This window comes from Meriones unguiculatus, assembly GCF_030254825.1.
Source record: "Meriones unguiculatus strain TT.TT164.6M chromosome X unlocalized genomic scaffold, Bangor_MerUng_6.1 ChrX_unordered_Scaffold_30, whole genome shotgun sequence".
Classification (NCBI taxonomy): domain Eukaryota; kingdom Metazoa; phylum Chordata; class Mammalia; order Rodentia; family Muridae; genus Meriones; species Meriones unguiculatus.
In genome coordinates this window covers 8479678-8500920 of record NW_026843706.1, presented here as the reverse complement: position 1 = coordinate 8500920, position 21243 = coordinate 8479678, and the positions used below count along the sequence as shown (strand labels likewise).

General features: G+C 34.7%; 1 protein-coding gene across 4 annotated transcripts in view; it reads right to left on the bottom strand.

The window, feature by feature from the left end:
• Positions 1–21243, bottom strand: part of Il1rapl1 (interleukin 1 receptor accessory protein like 1) — a 1800273-nt gene that overhangs the window by 1509557 nt on the left and 269473 nt on the right. The gene's annotated exons all lie outside the window — the stretch shown is intronic.

Here is a 21243-nt window from a genome sequence, read left to right as displayed (position 1 = left end):
CTTATGAACACATCTTCCATACATGTTTAAGTTTACATATATGTTACATCAACCATTGTGCAAATGCTAAAAATAGAAGTATCTATATTGTCCTGTTATTTTATAATATACAAAACTAGAAAACAGAATAGTGGGACTTTTGTTCAAGTGTAGAGAATTTATAGTATCAGAGATGTACGTTTTAAAAACTTTAAATTTGACATTTTAATTACAAGCAAACCAAGTCAAGGCATATCCAAAATATTTTATATTCAACAGTAAAAATGGCAAAAATCCCAAAATGTGTGGCTATATTTTCCCCAGATTATAACTTTTATTAAACCCGGACACATAGAAAGTTCCTAAAGTTATCAGAGTGATTCCTTGGCAAATCAATATAACCCAATTTAAAAAACAAAGCTAACTTATATAATTTATCATTTCTGAAGTTCAATGGGATACTTATAGAAAAATATAAATAACTTATTTAAATTTATATCGACAAAACAAACAAAACGGTATACCTAGGTAGTGAAATTTCTTTATACAAAAAGATTCCCATAGTAGCTGTCTTAGTTACTCTTCTATTGAAGAGATACTATGACCAAGGAAACTTTTAAAACAAAAGCATCTAATTAGGGGCTTGCTTACAGTTCCAGGGGGTTAGGACATGATTATCATGACAGTAAACATGGTAGCAGACAGGCACGCAAGACACTGGGGCAGTAACTGAGATATTACATCTGGTCCACAAATCCAAGTCAGAAAAAGAGTGAGCCTGGACCAAGCATGGAGTTTTGGAACTTCAAAGCCCATCCTACAGTAATACAACTTCTCCAACAAGGCCACAATTCCTAATCTTTCCTTAACAATGTACTGGCTGGGAACCAAATATTCAACCAAACAAGCTTATGTGAAGCATTCGTATTCAAAACACCACAATAGTTAAGGTATTCTATTATTGTTTTCCTTACCAAACCATTACCTGTTCTTTAGTTTCAGACATAAACGTTTTACATAGGATATTGTAAATACTGTCTTTTGAATTTTGCATAAAAGTTAATACAAATAAATATATATTAACTTCAAATATACTTTATCTCTATACACTTTTTGTTCACCTGCAAGCTGGAGAATGAATATTGCATGAAGAAAATTTTCTGTCTTACATTTGTGACCTCTCTTTATGCTACGTAAAACCCTATTATATAAAAAGCTCATACAAAGACAGACATAGTCTGTCTTTGAAGGCAAACTGAGCAGGTGACATAAGACTAACTTAACACACTATATATGAAGAAGCTATGACTGACCCTAACACTGTACATTTAAAATTATATAAATTCACACTGGATTGCTAAAAAATAATTCTGATGTAGTAGTGATAGTAGTTGTGATAGTGTGTGTGTGTGTGTGTGTGTGTGTACTTGTGTATGTGTATTCTACTGGGTTTTAAACCCAGATCCTCATATAAAACTCTATCACTGAAATTAATCACTCTCCTTCTAATTTATTATATTGAGATGACATTTCATTATGTTGTACAGAATGGCCTTAAAGTCACTCTATAGCCTAGGCAAGACCTAAAATTACAGTCTTCCTCCCTCAACCTCACTTCTAGCTGGGATTTAGACTTAACCTGACTATTACACACCTGTAAATAAGAACTTTCAATGTGTTTGTTTTCTTTCAGATTGTATTCACCTTAATTCTTACAAACTTCAGGTATTGCCATTAAAGAAAGTTTTCAGATATAAGTTTGTCTTGTTTAAGATTGAAGTTCTATACATATCCCTCAACTTTGTTTTCTTGTCTGCAGTTAGCATATTACTTTCAAATCACTGTATCCCATTCAGTTGGTTTTCCATTCACGTTCCCATTTCATGTCATTAAGTCTTGTCTTTGATTCATTATTCTGTTATCTTGCCCTTTACAGGTCAGGTACCCTTATTTGTCCTCCTTATCAGGATATGTCTTCCCAAGTGAGATTCCTCAGCTAGAAGACATTAAAAGCAGTCTATACAAAATGAGTAGAAGTTTTGTCATTCTTACAATATATTCTCTTGTTCTTTACCAAGATAATTCATTATTTATAACTTGTTAAAGGTACACATTACTAACCATGATAAGACTACACCTTTGCTGTGAGCTTTAATATAGCATACAGAGATTAATATTATTCATACTGTCATCTTATTCTACATGTACTTTGAGATTAAAATATTCTTATAGAATTCACTGAATTAAATTAAAATTGGTTATGTGAAATTACTTACACTGAGATGATTCCGTTATATTAGACCTCAACCAAAGAGAGTAATAAATCACAGTATGTTCACATTAGATATCTGATTGTCTATTCTGCAAGTTCTATGTCTAAATAAAACATGTATATTTGGTCTTAAGGAAGTTATCACTTGTACTTATTGTATATACCTATGACAAGAGATGATGGTTTATTTCTTAGTCCAAGCATTTCTAATGTGAGATTTGATCTGCAGATAGGAAAAACAAGAATTTTTGTTTTCAAAATGAGCATCTGTAACTATTAGAAATTTTACATCTGATGTCATTAGATGAAGTGGTGAGACTAATTAGCATAGCTCATTATACAATAGACTTAGTAAGACAGTGACCATAATGAATATGAGTTTGGGAAATGAATTCAATCAATTTGGCATGAAATAGTGTATTTTATTTTTTTAAACAGCTTTCTCTTCATACTTCTGTGCTCTGTGATTTTCCCATTTGTCCTATAGAGTCATTATTAAATATCTAATTGCATATCCTAGCATATACAAGCATGCTACCATCAGTATAGAAATGTAAATTCGCTGTATTTCAATACTAATCTGTCAAATAAAACTTCATCATTGATTTCTGAGTGTAGATACAAGTTCAACAAGCAGTAAGAAACTAATTTAGTGAATCTCTATGGTGCTTTTATGTTTTAATTAATAAAAAATTTTCTGCTTCTTTTGTCACTGAATAGAGAGCTGTTTATTTTCATGCATGTGTAAACTTTTTTATTTCTTTTATTGCTGAGGTCTCATTTTAGTCCGTATTGGTCTGATATGATACATATCATATCTAGCTTAGTGACAAATAGGTCAGGAGGAAATAAAGACAGAAATTAAAGACTTTGTAGAATTCAATGAAAATTAAGGTTCACCTTACCCTAATTTATGGAACACAATAAAAGCAGAGCTCAGAGGAAAGTTCATAGCAATTTAAGTGCCTTTATAAAGATATTTGAGGCGTCTCATATAAGCAACTTGATGACACACCTGAAAACACTAGAAAAAAATTAAAAAAAAGAAGCAGACACACCCAAGAGGAGTAGACACCTGAAAATAATCAAACTCATGGCTGAAATCAATAAAGTAGAAACAAAGAGAACATTTAAAAGAATCAGTGAAACCAAGAGCTGGTTCCTTGAGAAAATCAACAAGATAGACAAAACATTACCCAAACTAACTGAAAGGCAGTGGGACACTTTTCAAAATCAACAAAATCAGAAATGAAAAGTGGGAAATTACCACAAACACTGAGGAAATCCAAAGAATCATTAGGTTCTACTTCAAAAGCCTGTAAGAAATAAAATTTGAAAATGTAGATGAAATGGACAATTTCCTTAATAGATTCCATTTACCAAAGCTGAATCAAGATCAGGTAAATAAATTTAATAGTCCTTTATCCCCTAAGGAAATAGAAGCTGACATGAAAAGTCTCCCATTAAAAAAAGTCCATGGCACAGAATTCTACCAGATCTTTAAAGAAGAGCTAGCACCAATACCCTTCAAACTATTCCATAAAATAGAAACAAAAGATTATCAAATTAATTCTATGAGGCCACAGTTACCTTAATACCTAAAAAGCACAAAGATCCAACGAAGAAAGAGAAAGTCAAGCCAAATACCTTTATGAATGCTGACATAAAAATCCTCAATAAAATACTCACAAACTGAATCCAAGAACACATTAAAGATATCATCCACTACGACCAAGTAGGCTTCATCAGTGCTTGCAGGGGTGGTTCATATGAAAATCCATCAATGTAATGCAACATATAAACAAACCAAAAGGAAAAAAAATCCACACGATCATCTCTTAAATGCCAAAAAAAAAAAATTGACAAAATTCAAAACATGTTCATGTTTAAAGTTTTGAAGTGATCATGGATACAAGACACATACCTAAAAATAGTAAAAGCAGTATATAGTAAGCCTATAGCCAACATCAAACTAAACGGAGAGAAACTTAAATCAATCCCACTGAAATCAAGGACAAGGCAAGGCAGCCTACTCTCTCCTTGACACTTCAACACAGCATGTGAATTACAAGGTAGAGCAATAACACAACTAAAGGAAATCAAGACGATACAAATAAGAAACAAAAAGTCAAAGTATCAGTATTTTCAGTTAATATGACAGTATACATAAAAGACCCCACAAATTCAACCAGGGAACTCCTTAAGCCGATAAACACCTTCAACAAAGTGGCTAGATACAAAATTTGCTCAAAAAAATCTGAAGCCCTTCTGTATACAAAACACAAACAAGCTGAGAAAGAAATTAGGGAAACAGCACACTTCACTATAGCCACAACTAACATAAAGTACCTTGGTGTAACTCTAACCAAGCAAGTGAAAAACCTACATGAAAAACAAACAAACAAACAAACAAAAAAACAAAACAAAACTTCAAGGCTTGGAAGAGAGAAATTAAAGAAGACATCAGAAGATGAAAGCATCTCTCATGCTCATGTATTGGTAGGATTAACATAGTGAAAATGGCCATCCTGCCAAAAGCAATATACAGATTCAATGCAATTTCCATCAAAATACCAATACAATTCATTACAGACCTTAAACGAACAATTTTTACTTTCATATGGAAAAGCAACAACAACAAAAACAGAATAGCTAAAACAATCCTGTAAAATAAAAGATCTTGTGGAGGTATCTTCACACCTGATCTCAAGCTGTACTATAGAGCAACAGTAATAAAAACGACATGGTACTGGCAGAGAAACAGTCTGGAGTATCAATGGAATTGAAGACCCAGAAATAAACCCACAAACAGATACTTGATTTTTGACCAAGAAGCCAAAACCTTACAATAGAAAAAAGACAGCATCTTCAACAAATAGTGCTAGTATAACTGGATGTCTACATGTCGAAAAATGCTAATAGATCCAGATATATCACCCTGCACAAAAGTAAAGTCCAAATGAATCAAAGACATTATCTTAAAGCCAGACACACTAAATTTTTTTTAGAGAAAAATTGAGGAAGAACCTTTACCTCATTGGCACAGGGGACAACTTCCTGATCAGAACAGCAACATGCACAGGCTCTAAGATAACAATAAATAAATGGGACCTCATGAAACTGAAAAGAACCAAATGACTGTCTACAGACTGGGTAAAGTTCTTTACCAACCCTATGTCTGACAGTGAGCTAATCCAGAATATTTATTCAGTTATAAGCGAATATTACCCATATAATATAGGATAAACATACTAAAACCTAAAGTCCTAAAGAAGAAAAAAGGACAAGGAAGACCCCAGGGAAGAAGCTAAAACCTAACTTAGAAAGGTAAAAAGCATAGACATAGGAAGTAGGAGAAGACAAGAAATAGGTTAGGAGCCTTCCACAGGCAGCCTCTGAATGACTACCTATCAGGGTATGGAAGGAGATACTGAGACTCATAATCAAACTGTGGGCAGAGTGCAGGAAACCTTAGGGAAGGAGGGGGATATAGAAAGAACTGGAGGGGACAGGAACTGCAAAAGGAGACCAACAGAGCCAAAAAAAATCTCCGGCCCAGGAGAGCCTGCAGAGATTGATACTTCAAAATAGGACCATGAATGGAGAGGACCTAGACCCCCTGAACAGTTTCCAAGTTGGTTCCCTAGTAAGGGTGCAGGGGCTGCCTCTTATATGAACTCAATGGCAGGCTCTTTGATCAGTTCCCCCTGAGGGGGGGGGTCAGGTTTTCCAAGCCACAGAGGAAGATGATACAGCCAACCCTGTTGAGACTTAATAGGCTAGGGCCAGACAGAAAGGGAGGTGGTCCTACCCTATCAGTGTAGGGAAGGGGCATAGGGGAAGAAGTGGGATGGTGGGTGGGACTAGGAAGAGATGGAGGTTGCTACAGCCAGGATACAAAGTGAATAAATTGTAATAAATAATAAATTAAATTAAATTAAAATTTAAAAAAGAATTCAAGAAGTTAAACACCAAGAAACCTGTTAATCCAATTAAAAAATGAGGTACGGAGCCAAACACAGATTTCTCAACAGAGGAATATTGAATGGCAGAGAAACTCTTAAAGAAATGCTTAATGTCCTTAGGTCTGAGGGAAATGCAAATCCAAAGACCTTGATTCCACCACACACCCATCAGAATGCCTAAGATCTAAAACTCAAAAGATGATGCATACTGGAAAGTTGGTGGAGAAATGGGAACCCTACTCCTTTGCTGGTAGGAATGTAATCTTGTACAACCATTTTGGAAATCAATCTGGAGCTTTCAGAGAAAATTAGGAATACTGCTACCTCATGATCAAGCTATACCACTCCTTGGCATATACCTGAAAGAGGTTCAACCATAAAAAAAAAAAAAAGGACCTTTGCTCAGCTATGTTCATAGCTGCTTTATTCAGAATAGCCAGAATCTGGAAACAATCTAGATGACCTTCAACGGAAAAATGAATACAGAAATTGTGGTATAGTTACACAATTGAATACCACTCAGAAATTTAAAATGAGCAAATCATGAAATTTGCAGGCAAATGGGTGGAACTCAAAAAGATCATCCTGATTGAGGTAACCAAGAAGCAGAAGGACAGGTATGGTATATATTCACTTAAAAGTGGTTATTAGTCATATGGTATAGGATAAACATACTAAAATCTATACTCCCAAAGAAGCTAAACAACAAGGAGGACCCTAGGGAAGAGGCTTCAAACCTGACTCAGAAGGGCAAACAGGATAGATATCAGAAGTAGGAGAAGACAAGGAACAGGACTGGTGTCTTCCACAGGGGCCTCTGAAAGACTCTACAATCCATGGTATCTAAGGAGATACTGAGACTCATTGCCAAACTTTGGGAAGAGTGCAGGAAAAGGAAACCTTATGGAAGAAGAGGGAGATCTAAAGGCCCAGAAGGGACAGGATCCTCACAAGAAGACCATCAGAGCCAAAAACCTTGGGCAAAGGATGGCCTGCAGAGACTAATACTCCAATCAAGGAACATGCATGGAGATAACCTAGAACCCCTGCAGAGGTGTAGCCCATGGTGGCTCAATCTCCATAGTAATGGGAATAGGGGCTGTCTCTGAAATGAACTCAGTGCCTGGCTCTTGGATCACCTACCCCTTGGGTGTGCAGCCTTGACAGGCCACAGAAGACGAGGATGCAGCCAGTCCTGATGAGACCTGATGAGACTCTGATGGTGGGACTGGGTGGAGAGGAGGGATGGGGCTACAGCTGGAATACAAAATGAATAAATTTTAATAATCAAACAAACAAAAATTTAAAAAGGAGACTGTGAGAAAAATAGAAATAAAATATTAAAAATATTCAAATACTGTCCTAGTAAAGTTCAAGGGAAAATAAAGGCATCAATAGTTTATAAGATTCATATTATATAATGAATGTTTTAAGCTTTAGAAATCATAGAATACAGAGTTGAGTTTGTGAAAGATCTCCATTCATACATAAACCTGATCTTTGAATAGTTCATAATATAAAATTATTTATAAAATAGAAAGCATTGCTTTAAAAATGCTAGTTGCTGAATAGTGGGAAGAACTAAGTGATAGCACAAAAACCAATACAGTGACAATAAACAACTTGGAGGTGCAAAGCAAAGTTGGATCACTCTATACATGCTACACAATGAGACACAGTCCAATTAGCTTCTGTAGATTGTCACAACACAAACAATTAGAGCTGGTTGCATAAAAAGTGTCTAATTCACAACATAATTTGAGAGTGTTTACAAGATCCCAGTGGAGCTGCCACACTTCCTTTGTTTTTCTAATTGAAAACTTAGAATGTAATAACCTCTTCTCAATCCATAGAAAGCCAGAAACCCTAGGAATCAAAGCAGCATGCAAAGAAATTTAAAAAAAAAAATCATGTATTATTAAAATTTGAACAAAACAAACCAAGCACGTCTCCTAACGAAAGTGAAAACATGCTTTTGAAACAAACAGTAAGTCGTCACTGTTCATTGCTGAATGTCATGTCAGTTACAGAGTGGCAGAATGAATGTGCGAGTTGCCAAATTGAACTAATTCATGTTCTGAATTAAAATAAAACACCCTCAATGCTGCAGGACACTTCAGTTCACCAGTGTTCCTAAGGTTTGCTGTGATTGGACGTGAGAGAAATCTAGGCACTGAGAGAAGCTTTGGCTCATGCCTCCCTACTTTCAGGTGCTATTCTACTTAGGATTCCTTTAATGACCGTTCCATTAAAAAGGGAGCTACATGGTCCCATATGTGCCAAACAGTGTAAAAATCTTTGTTGTTGTTGTTGTCTGTTTTTTTAAATTAAATTTATTTATTTATTTTTCTTATTGCAATTTATTCTCTTTATATCCCAGCTGTAATCAGTACCCTTGTCCCCTCCCAATCCAGTCCTCCTCCCTCTTCTCCCATTCCTCTCCCCCAGGCCACTGATAGGAGAACTCTTCCTTCCCATTCATCTGACCCTAGCCTATCAGGTCTCATTAAGACTGGCTGCATTGTCTTCAAAACCACCCTGGGATTTCACCTTATACACATCAGAATGGCTAAGATAAAAAACACAAGTGACAAAACGTGCTGGAGAGGTTGTGGAGAAAGAGGAACCCTCCTCCACTGCTGGTGGGAATGTAAACCTGTACAACCACTTTGGAAATCAATGTAGCGCTTTCTCAGAAAATTAGGGGTAGCTCTACCTCAAGATCCAGCTATACCACGCCTAGACAAATACCCAAAAGATTCCCCAGCATTCAATAAGGACATTTGCTCAACTCTGTTCATAGCAGCTTTATTTGTAATAGCCAGAATCTGGAAAAACCTAGATGTCCCTCAACTGAGGAGTGGATACAGAAATTACAGTACACCTACACAATGGAATACTACTCAACTGTTAAAAAAAAAAAAAAGGAAATCATATTTGCAGGCAAATGGATGGTACTAGAAGAGATCATCCTGAGGTAATCTCGAAGCAGAATGACACATGGTATATACTCACTTATAAGCTAATATTAGCTATATGATATAGGATAAACATACTAAAATCTATAATCCTAAAGAAACTAAACAACTAGGAACAAAGTAGGGAAGAGGCTGAAACCTCACACAGAAGGGCAAACAGGATAGATATCAGAAATAGGAGAAGACAGGGAACAGGACAAGAGCCTTCCGCAGGGGGCCTCTGATAGACTCTACCCATCAGGGTATGGAAAGACACACTTAGACTCATAGCCAAACTTTGATCAGAGTGCAGGGAACCCTACTGAAGAAGGAGGTGATTGAAAGGCCTGGAGGGGACAGGTGCTTCACAAAGAGACCAACAGAGTCCATTTCTATTTTTTTTTTTTTTTTACTATTATCATTTATTTTTACTACTCTCTTTCCTGGACTAGTTAGAGCCCTTTCTATTCTGTTTGGTTAAACTTCTCCTTTTAAGGGTCTGCTTTTATTTCTTCAGTATTTCTCAGTTCCTTGCTAACATTTTTGTTTATCATGTCAGATAAATCCCTTTATGTTCAAATATCTACCATGTTGTATTATGGCATTCTCATTCCTCTCTTCACCCATGCTTTATCTAAATATCTCTATACTTCAGCAATATTAAACTCTCAGAGGTAAAACCTATAGCTCTTATAGCCAGAGAAAATGATAGACACAATAATGACCATGATATATGCCTATACTGTGATTCCTATTTCCTGTGAATATAATTACATACAGTGAACGGAGTTTCTTAATAAAGGTTAAGGTTCTGAAAACATAGCTAAGTGATTAAGTGTGTGTACTGCTTAGCAGAAGACTCAAGTTCAGTTTCCTGTACTAATGCTACATAGCTCACAAACACTTGAAACTTTATCCCCTGAAGGATGAAATGCTCTGGGCTCTGCACTGACCTACACTCACTTGCACATATCCACACACAATTACGCAAACTTCTATATTATTAAAGACAAAATTTTTACAAATATGATTAAGTTAAAAATTTTTGGAAAAGAGTCATCATGATTAACTTGGTGGATAAATGAAAATAACAAGAGGCAAGAGTCAGAGAACCTTGGGACAGTTGGAAGCAAGGGACACAGAGAAATTAGAAGACTAGATTTCACAAAACATAAAATGTAACTGGTTCTCAGTAGTTAGAAATGACTGAGAATTTTTCTTTTTTAGATTGTGAAGGAATATGACCAAGTTTACACCTGGATTTTTAAAAATTTTAGCTTCTACATCTGGAAGACAGCAACTTCATATTGCTTTAAGTCACTAAATTTGTTATAATTTGCACAGCTGTGAATCTAGTGCCTCTTATTCTTTGTAAGATATTCTATATCACTAGAGATGATGTACTGTTCATCATTCTATTACATACAGAATTTAGTTCGGTTGCTTGTTCACAATTGTTTTGTACAAAGATATTTGCTGAACATAAAAAGTAATCAGAACTGACTTATACACAATATGCCTATAGTATCACCAGTTTCAAAGTTATAAATAGACAGAAGGGTTTTTATAATGTGAAAAGTGTGTTTTACACAAAAATAAGTTTTCCATATGCTTCCAAGAAAAACAATCACCAGAGTTATGTGGAAATTATATAAATAATTTTCAGAATATGATTCATGAGTATGGAAGATTAAGAATTAAGTGATTAAACCAACCAACCAAACAAAAACAACTCATTTTAATTCTATCTTTTACTAAACTCCCCAGAAGTGTTTGCATGAGTAATCAATATGCAAGTTTGTATAAATAGATGTCTAAACACTTTAATCTTATAATATAGCCAGAGATAGATGATGTCAGGCAATGTTACCAAGCACTTAATATGTTGTTTTCAATGAATGCTCACTTACACATGTGTACAAAAAAAAAGTGATTTTTTTTCTCTTTCATTTCAAATTTTCCACCATGCATGAAAGCTTAAATGCTGTAAAAATAAACAAACATGTTCCTACACATTGTATATGTTCAATATTTGGAAGCAGAATCCTTTTTAAAGTTTAGAAAGCTTATGATTCTGTCAGTGTTTGTGTACAGATCTGTGTGTGCATATGTACATTTTTGTACATTCTCTGCCATTTAATTAAGGAGGTATTTAAAACTATTTCCTCCTCTGCCTACCCCTGATAAGGTAGCCCAGGATGGACTCAAAAACACACCATAGGTAACCATGGTTTTCATGGTTTGAAGCAATACTCCTGCCTTAGGCTCTGGTTTGTTGATATTACAAATGTGTGCCTGTCTTTCCTTTATCCCACTGTAATTGGTACCACCATCAATACATCTTATCAAATTAGTTTATAATCCAAACCAAATATCCACCAGATACTACTAATGCTTTTTCACAAGTGTATTTCATCATTACCTTTGACTCCCTTTCAGGTTCTCAATAAGTCGCATTGAATTTTTATGGAGTTCTTCATAAAACCATCAGTTTTTCTCACAGGTGGGATTACCTGTCTAAAACTATATTATTCTCTCTTGTTGCTTGCTTTCTGTATAAAGGCAGGTTTCCTAATGGACTTATACAGATGTGTGTTGCCTCATTATGCAGACAATGTCTAGCTTCATCTTACTCATAAACAGAAAGCACAATAAGTAGGTATTATTAGTCTATGCACCACAAAAATTAAATTTAGAATAGATTAATTTTATAATTATAAAATTAATAAATTTAATAGCATAATTAATCACTAAGCTAAAAATTTACCCTTCAAGATAAAATCCAAAATCCCTTATGGAACATTATATACCTTCACATTTTATCGCCATTGTACTTTTTCAATCTTCTTATTGTTCCTTTTAAATAAACGGTCTTTTCTATTTCCCCTGCTTCAGAAGCCTCTAGTATGTTGGAGAGAATCACAATCCTCACATTACAGAGTGACATTCTTTACCTTTTTCTTTCTAACCTCCTTCATGTAACTGATCGTCTAGCTCATTGGATTATAAATTTAAAACTTACTCTATCTTCTGTCTTCTTTACTCTTACTGCTGCTCTTTTGATTCAGAAAGTTATTTTGTGTCTACTATTTTTTTCACCTCTTAAAAAGGACAGATATTTTTTCAAACTAACACAAGGAAAGTGTTTGCTAACTTTGATAGCTATTATTAAACTTAACTTATTATTATTATTAATAACTTAACGTCAATAGTATTATTAAAACTTAAGCATTAAAAATGTAAGCATTGTGCTAATCTGATAAAGGAGCACAAGTAATTTCTTTATTAGTGGTACTGTCTCAACCCTTCACCTTGGCATTAAATATATGGGACAATATATTCGTTTTCATTCTATGCTATAATGATGTAGTGATATTCTGCTGTATCTATTAAGTTGAAATAGTACATCTCCTGAAATCTTAGTCAGCTTGAAGTGGTTACACATGTTGCATTTTATCTTATCTATGCAAACTGACCATAAATAGGCATAATTTTCCACAATTGGCATTAATCAATAACAATTACATAAAATTTTATTGATGGAGAACATTAATTAGGCAGTGAAATTCAAAATTATATCAGTGATGATTAATACAAAAGAAGATAGTTTGGCTTCTAGTTGGGTACCAGGTTTTATATTTATCAGACTTACAATTAAAAGCATTATCTCATATGTAATGGAGCTTATACTATACATCGTTTCAAGTCTGTTTTTTTTAGAAGTACAACAATATAAGAGAATTTTCCAATCAATAAATATTCTGTATTTTTAGCTTTAAAAAGTAAGGGAAGGCTTAGAAGTCTATTACGAACAATCCTAAGGGAAGGTAAAGAAAAATGTCTCATACTTTTGACACATTTCACAAAGTGAGAATAAACACATGATAACATAATAAAAGGCAGATGGTACGGGAACTAGGTTGTCTCTTAATCATGTAGAATTAAGTTCATTGACTTACAGGAATGCCCAAGAGAACTGATGTACATAAATCACATTGGCATGAGGTAGAAGTATGCCACATCCCTTTTCTTTTCTATCAAGTTAAATTTTACTTGTTTAGTAGTTTAATGACTATTGCTTAAAGAAATGAACACAAAATAAACACAAATAAACACAAAACTAAGAACCTAAATTATTTTCTTTGGTTATTTATCTACTGTTTACTCTTAGAAATTATCTGTGCCCAAACTGTTATTTTAATACACCTCTTGAGACTTGTCTTCCTCTTGCTGTCAGAAAGAATTTTTTTTCTAAATCATTACACAAAAACAAGTTTCCCTTAACAGGTCCTAGAATGAAGAGAAGATCAAGTCCTTATTTTAATCCTCTTACTGTGTAACAGCTTACTGCCCTAGAGAATTTTTATGCATCATTAATCTTCTCTAGAAAAATATGAACTTTTTAGTTTATAAAACATGGATACTTATTCTTCTCTCTATGTTCTAATAAATATACTTTCATGTATGTTTTTGTTTTCATGTGACTCACATCAAGAGCTATACTTTTTACAAGATTGCAACTTCCGAATAATAATATCAAAACCAAAATCTCAGCACAATAATACTAGTACCACTTTAAACCCTTATGAAGTCCAGTAAAATACTGTTACAGAAATGAAAGACTACAAGCACAAGCCTGTAATCTGCCTCAGGGATACAGAAATGAAAGACTACAAGCACAAGCCTGTAATCTGCCTCAGGCAGATACAGTTGGATCTCTATGAGTTGGAGGCCAGCCTGGTCTACAGAACAAGTTCCTGTGTAGCCAAGACTACACAGAGAAACCCTGCCTCAAAAAATAACATAAAACAAACAAAAAGAAAGAAATAGAAGAGGCACTTCTTTCTAACAGACTGTGAACTATGTTCTAAAACTTCAATAACACAGTTTATAAAATTCCTTTTCTTCATTTATGTGCCTAATATGTTCTAGGTGTTGCTTATCCTACCTTATCTTTCCTTTAACAGCTCTTTTTTTTTTTTTTTCTCAACCATGTTTGTAGCAGCTTTATTCTTAATAGCCAGATCCTGGAAACAACCTAGATGTCCATCATCATAGGAATGGATACAGAAACTGTGGAACTTTTTCACAATGTGTAATGTTCTATGTGTAGACGAATGAGTCAAAAGGATGATTAGAGGCAGGCATGAGGACCTGGTGGCAGAATAAAATAAGGAAACCCATCAATCAATCAGAGAAGCACTTTGAAAAAAGAGCAGGTTAAAGTATCTTAATAGCTAAAATATCTAAATAACTCCCCTTTTTGTGTGAAACGAGCTCACATGCTTCAGGTACCATGAGATTGTTGTCTTTCATTTTAGTCATGAATTTCTTAAATTTTATTAACATGTATGTACCTGTGACTGGCAAGTGCTTCCATTCACGCATAAGCATATATGGTCAAGTTTCCTTTTTTTTTTTTTTTTTTTTTTTTTAATTCAACTGAGCATGGCAGTGATACAAACACAAGCTTTAAGTAAGATAATTCACCTCCTCTCCTCTGGAACTCAGTTTTGTTGCCTATATCAGCAAAACTCTGAGTTTCTTCAAGCACCATGACAACTAAACAGTATATTATAATGATCACTTTTTATTACTCTTTATTTTCATTTATATTAAATTATATATTAGTTTATTTCCTTTACATTCCAAAGGTGCCCTCTGCCTCCCCTTCTCGTAGTACCCACCACTTCCCCTCCTTTCCCATTCCCCTGTCCCTTTTTTCCCAGAGAAAAGGAGACAACCTTCCCAGTATTAACCTTCCCCATCACATGAAATCATCTCAAGCCTGTGCATATCATCATACCTGAATCCAGGCAAGGCAACCCTGCTAGGAGGAAGTGAAAGCTGGTAATAGAGTCCCTGTTAGAAACAGCTCCACTCCCTCTACTCACCAGGCAATCAATGTGAAGTCCAATTCTCCAGACAGCTACAAGTATGCGGGAGGTGGGGGGTGGGAAGGGTTGGTCCAGATCATGTATGTTCCTTAACTATGTTTATGGCGGCTTTATTCATGAGAGCCAGAAACTAGAAACAACATAGATGTCACTCATCCAAAAAATGGATACAGAAATTGTGGTACATTTACACAATGAAATACTACTCAGCTATTCAAAACAGAGAAAAAAAAAATTGACGGAGAAATCTTTGCAGGCAAATGGATGGAGCTAGAAAAGATCATACTAAGTGAGGTAACAAAGGCCCAGAAAGATAATGATCTATTTAAGGAATAAGAGAAAAGGAATACAAGGTACATACCTAAACATAATAAAGACAATATACAGGAAGTCTATAGCCAATATCAAACTAAGCAGAGAGAAAACTTAAATCAATCCTACTGAAATCAGGGACAAGGCAAGGCTGCCCATTCTCTCTGTCTCTTCAATGTAGTACCTGAAATCCTAGCTAGACAAATAAGACAACAAAAGAAGATCAAGGGGATACAAACTTGAAAGGAAGAACTCAAAGTGTCACTATTTGCAGATGATGTGATAGTATACATGAGTGACCCCAAAACTTCAATCAATACTTCTGATGATAAACACCATCAGCAAAGTAGCCTTCCTGTAAAAAAGAGACAAAAGAACTGAGAAAGAAATTAGGGAAACAACACCCATCACAATAGCCACTAATAACATAAAGTACCTTGCTGTGACTCTAACCAAGCAAGCAAAAGACTTCTATGGAAAAACAAACAAACAAAAAACTTCAAAACCCTGAAGTGAGAAACTGAAAAAGATATCAGGAGATGGAAAGATCTCCAGTGCTCTGATTAACATAGTGAAAATGGCCATCCTGTCAAAAGCAATCTACAGATTCAATGCAATTTCCATCAAAATACCAACCTTGAAAGAACAATTCTCAAATTCATTTGAAAAATAAAAAAACGTAGAATTGTTGAACCAATTCTGGAGAGATCATCTGGACATATCTCCATCCCTGATCTCAAGCTGTACTACAGAGCAATAGTAATAAAAACTGCATGGTGCTGTCATAAAATCAGAACAGTGGATCAAAGGAATCAAATAGAAGACCGAAAAATAAATCCATACAACTAAGGATACTTGATTTTTGACAAAGAAGCTTAAACCATACAATGGGAAAAAAACACCGCATATTCAACAAATGGTGCTTGTCTTACTGGATGTTTATATGCAGAAAAATGCAAATAGATTCACATTTATCACCTTGCATAAAACTAAAGTCCAAGTGGATCAAAGACCTCAACGTAAAAGCAGGCACACTGAGTCTGTTAGAAGAAAAAGTGGGGAAGAGACTAGAACTCATTGGCACAGGAGACAACTTCCTGAACAGAACACCAACAGCATAGGCTCTAAGATCAACAATCAATAAATGGGACCTCATGAAACTGAAATACTTCTGTAAAACAAAGAACACCATCATCAAAACAAAATGACAGACTACAGGTTGGCAAAGGATCTTCACCAACCCTGTTTCTGACTGAGGGCTAATATCCAAAATATATAAAGAACTAAAGAAGATAAAAAGCAACAAGTCAAATATTCCAATTAAAAAATGGGGTAAAAAACTAAACAGAGCATACTCAATAGAGGAATAGTGCATGGCAGAGAAACACTTAAAGAAATGGTCAACATCCTTAGTCATCAGGGAAACACAAATCAAAACCACCCTGAGATTTTACCTTATACCAATCAGAATGGCTAAGATCAAAAACTCAAGTGATAACACATGAGGCAGAGGATGTGGAGAAAGGGGAACCCTACTCCATTGCTGGTGGGTTTGGAAATTTGTACAACCACTTTGGAAATCAATCAAACTAGGCATAGTGCTTCCTCAAGATCCAGCCATACCACTCTTAGGCATATATCCAAAATATGCTCAAGCACAGAATAAGGACATTTGCTCAATCATGATCTTAGCAGCTTTATTGGTAATAGCCAGAATTTTGAAACAAATCAGGTAGCCCTCAACCGAGGAATGGATAGAGAAATTGTGGTACTTTTACACAATGGAGTACTAGTCAGCAGTTAAAAACAAGAAAATCATGAGATTTCAGGCAAATGGTGGGAAATATAAAAGATCATATTGAGTGACATATCCCACAAGCAGAAAGACACACATGGTATGTACTCACTTATTAGTAGATATTAGGCATATAATATAGGATAAACATACTAAAATTTGTACAGTGAAAGAAGCTAAGCAAGAAGGAGGACCTGGGGTAAGATGATCAATCCTCACTCAGAAAGGCAAATGGGATGGACATTGGAAGAAGGAAAAAACAGGGAACAGGACAGAAGCCTACCACAGAGCAACTTTGAAAGACTCTACCCAGCAAGGTATCAAAGCAGAGGGCTGAGACTCATTGCCAAACTTTGGGCAGAGTGCAGAGAATCTTTTGAAATAAGGGGAAGATAGGAAGACCTGGAGGGACCTGGGGGGACCTGGGGGGATCTGCAATTCCACAAGGAGAGCAACATAACAACAAAAATCTGGGCCCAGTGGACTTTTCTGAGACTAATACTCCAACAAAGGACCATTCCTGGAGATATCCTAGAACCCTTGCTCAGATGTAGCCATGGCAACTCAGTCTCCAAATGGGCTCCTTAGTAAGTGGAACCAGTGTTGTCTCTGACAAGAACTTATTGACTGACTCTTTAATATCCTCCTTCTGAGGGAGACAGCCTTACCAGGCCACAGAGGAAGACAATGCAGCCAGTCCTGATGAGACCTGATAGGCTGGTGTCAGATAGAAGTGGAGGAGGACTTCCCAATTAGTGGACTAGGTTTAGGGCATGGAAAGAGAAGAGTGGGAAAGAGTAAGATTTAGAGGGGAAGAGAGAGTGGGCTACAGCTGGGATACAAAATGAATAAATAAATTGTAATTAATAGAAATATCAAATTAATTAAAATTTCTCAAAGAACTAATAAAACTAATAACAAAGTACAACTTACAGATAAACAAAATAAAAAGAAATACTAATGAATCCTGTTTGACTTGTTGTTGTTGTTGTTTAATATACTAGGAAAAAAAGCATGTTTTCGGCTTTACTTTTATAAGCAAAATAATAATATTTTATAATTAAAAAATGCTATGTGTATGTGTTTGCTTATATACACCTTTAATCTTAGCACTAGCACTAGTCATGGTTACATATTTTAACAATGAGAATGTAGGATGTATTTCAGTGATAGATAGCTTGCCTAGCCTGCACAGGAATGGTTAAATCAGTTCTACAATGACTCACTATCAATAGCAAAATGAGTTGTTTTTACTGACAAACTACACTAAAATAAAAGAAGGAGCAAAGAAATGGAGATAGAGGAGGAGAAACAGAAGGAGAATAAGGAGAAGGAAAAGGAGACGGAGAAGAAGGAAGGATAAGTATGGAAGTGGGGGGGAAAGATCCCAGAAAGGAAAAAGAGAAGAAAAGATAGAAGTGGAATAGACAAATTAGGAATAGAGTAGAGGAGAGGAGGAAAGGTGGCAAATGGAACTGAAAATTTAAGGAAAGACAAACAAGAATATTAAGCTACACTCTATAATTTGGTTGAAACACAAATAATCTTAAAGCGAGCATCTGATTTATATGATTTTGCAAAGAAAGTCAACAATTAACAAAAACTGAGATATTTACTTACTAGATTGTTGTGACACCTCATATTCACAGAGTGGCAATGTTAATAGACGTCCCTTAAAGTAGTGCTTAGAGTTTTACATGTAAAATTGTTCCAGAACAAAAATCTATTGTACAATAATGGCTGAATATTTGCTCCCAGAAATATTCTCTATTTTCAATGTAAGTGCAACCTTAGACCATTAATTTGTAGACCACATTAGATCCTAATTCAACATAGCAAACACATATCAGAAAAGATTACTGAAAATGAAACATAAATTTGTATTTTTAATATTTCAATACATGAAGTTATAATAATGCAACTGCATTATTTGAATTTTTTAGCTATTTTTGTGTGCATTAAATTAATAGTGATAGGGGTATAAGCTAAGGTGATAAAAGTAATGCATCTCAATTTGTATAAGAGCTTCTATTGTTTTCCAACTAGTTTTGCTAATGAGAAACAAATACTTCCTTCTAAATTTTTGTGGAATTATCATATATGTAAGTCTGAAGTAAACATTACACACAATTAACATGCCATAAAACTCAACATTACACTGTGTATTTTAGTCATGTTTTGAATACTGTTAATTATTAAAGTATCTACTTTTCCTTGTGGTCAGAGTGAATTAATAATAATATTCCAATAAAGTATACTTGGAAAGCATTGAATTTTGAATCGTGTTTATCAAACCTTGTAAAAGAATTATAAAATCAAAATAAAATGAAAAGTAATAACAATAATAAGATTAACTAGGCCTCCTGTTTAATATGTACGATCGATCAAACTTCAAACATTGATTTTGATTCTCCAGCCTTGGTGAGTCTGGTTTTGTTAGTTGGGATAGGTGTGAAGATTAAGCCATTCATCTTTAAGGTGAAGATGCCAAGGGCATTCCTTTTCTTGATCTATGGAGTTCAGTAATGATTTTATCCAGTAAGCTACATACCTGTTTCTCTCAACCAGAGCAGCTGTGGTAACAAGCATATGTAAAGTGAGTGGAAATTAGAACCGTATATGACAAAATATTGAATCTCAAGTTTTATACTACCCCAAACCCAGCTGAAGAGATTCACATTCTCCTGTGTCTTAACACATACATTGGGAGGAAGCATTCACAATTTAAATTGTAGATAAGAATTAACAAGACAATTGTTTCACTTACACTATTTGTTGTTTTGTATAATTATATAAAGATACATTTGATTTGAGTGATAAGATGTGGGTATGTCACAACTGCATTCATATACTGAAAAGTGTAAAATACCAAAATTCCATTCTAATTTAAAACCTCCTCTTAATAATAGTTTCCTAATGTAGATTTGTATTATTAAAATAAATTTTATACTTGAACCAAGCCACTAAGGTTTTTTTTTTTCTAAGTCCTAGAGCAATGAATTGTCTAGTAGTTCCATGTTTCTAGGTCTGTTTCTTGTTGCTCAAACATAGAAAGTTCTACTTTGATTAAAAACAAAGGAATTCTTGCTGCTAAAGAAGAATTTATATAGACCAGACACCAACATTTTATGATGAAAAAAGGGCACATTTGCATTTCAATAAATCATACATCTGACATATGCAGAAAGAACTGAAAAAAAGTTTTATGTAATGATACATAATAATGAGGAAAATGAAGCTTTTAAGATTTAATCAACAACCATAATATTACCCTAAAGGTTTTTGTCACATTTGGAAAAAATCCCATGCAAAAAATAGATGAAATAAAGTGCAAAACTACAAACATTATTTTTCTACATTTCCTACAATCACAGCAATGACATCTAAAACTAACATCACCAAAATGTTGCAGGGTACCAACAGGCTCATTAAAACAACTTGCACTGTACATACACAAAAATCCTTTCCCAATTTCTCCCTAAATGTTATCTGCAGAAGGGGTTCCTGAAAGCAGAACGACTGCCCAGTTTCTCTATAGGTAGAAGATTTCACTATCCCATCAACATGAAGCAGATGCTACACTATTCCAAATCATGATGTCATAACACTGCAATCTTTTGAGACTCACCTCAAACTTTGATTTGTCTCAAGACTTTACAGAGAGCATACTGTAGCTGAAGCAGCTAACCTCGTTTCCTCTAGTCTTTCTTTATCCCTAAGACTTATACCTTCAAAGCCGTTATAATCTCATGTATAGTGGAAAATGGCAGTGATAAATCATACCAATAGCTTACTAGACAGAGATTCACAGTAATATGTATTCACCTGAGCATTATATGATTCCTTAACTCCAACTTTGAACAGACAACTAAAACCTAAAGGCCCCTAATTACGTGTAAATTGTCTGTGAGATTCAACAGTAATTGAGTCACCACTGTCTTTCATTACCATTCTATTATTTTCCTTGCAAAAATATTAGGATGAACACCATGTCTGTTTCTTAAATGACACTATTTTTACTGTAAATGCTTCCAAGTAAATCATCAAAACAGCTTAAGAGACTTCA